Genomic DNA, 1,212 nt, shown 5'->3' with positions numbered 1-1,212 from the left:
CACGAGCGCTCACACTCCACCTGGACCACACCTCCCACAACAAAACATTCCTGCAGTTGCTCAACTCTTGACACACGATAACATTTTTTTATGAAGCCACTGAAAAGTGCGCATACCTCGGCTCTATCCTCATAAAAGTCTGTTGCCATGCCGACTAATACCTGCTGATAAATAACCTGCATCCCTCGAATTTAAAAAAACACCCTCTTGTTTCTCCTGTTTGGGATTCGTTTCTGCCCGCTGCGTCTCAGGCGACACTTCAGCGGGTGAATTGGAGAGTAAACAAATCGATTTTGAGCCAGTTCGTTCTGTCCACCCTCCACCCACGGCTGTCTGAGCTGGACTCTGTGACCAGGGAGATGTGGGTGACAATAGTCAGCCAGCGGGTGGGTGTGCGGGGTGAGAGAACAGCCTGTTCAGCCACAGGTGAAGGCTGGTAGATAACCCAGATACAGAGCCCGGGGGTCAAAGACTGCAGCGAGGGGCAGCTAGACTTCTGTTTCGGGGCTATTTTCGATCGATAAATCTCGGCAGGTTGTCGGCGGCGCAGACGACTTGTGAGGTTTCGTGAGTCAAAGTCGGGGGGTTTGCACGAGCGCCACGGCCGCGAGCAGCGTAAACACCAAGGTGGTTTTATTTGAGGCTTGTTGTTCCAGTAAATGCAGTGTTTTCTGCTGTTTGCGCCACAACCACACGACCACAGACGATCAGAGGCTGTGCAGACGATGACAGCCGGGAACAGCGTGGTTGTGTACGTGTTGCATCCATCCCAGCCTTGTTTACATTAAACAGCCTCTTGCACGGTTTCGCTTCAGTGGAATTCACATCAGAGGTAATTAGTGCAAATTAAAAGGCAGAAAAAATGTTTTAATTGCTTGCAGAAGACGTTATTCAAACTATAAAGACGTGCATGTCTCTTGTGTTTTTATATTTTGAGAAACCTGCGAAAGCATAAAGATAAAGTCACCTGCAGGCACTAAAGAAGCACAATTTAATGGCAAATCTACACTTTGGACACTTCTTTCCAAAAACAGGAGGTGCACCAGTGCAGCAGCCTCCTGAAACCGACTCTAAACTCGACTAAAAGGTGTCTTTCTTGCTCCGTGTTCAGCAGCAGAAGCAGGAATCAGGAACACTGGCAGCAGTTAGAAGCTGCATCGGCCACGGCTGCCACTAGGTGGCAGTGAGCCGGACGGTGCAGCAGCAGCAGCA

Source organism: Stegastes partitus, unplaced genomic scaffold, assembly GCF_000690725.1.
Source record: "Stegastes partitus isolate 25-593 unplaced genomic scaffold, Stegastes_partitus-1.0.2 Scaffold717, whole genome shotgun sequence".
NCBI classification, from domain to species: Eukaryota; Metazoa; Chordata; class Actinopteri; family Pomacentridae; genus Stegastes; species Stegastes partitus.
This window is presented reverse-complemented; position numbering follows the sequence as displayed.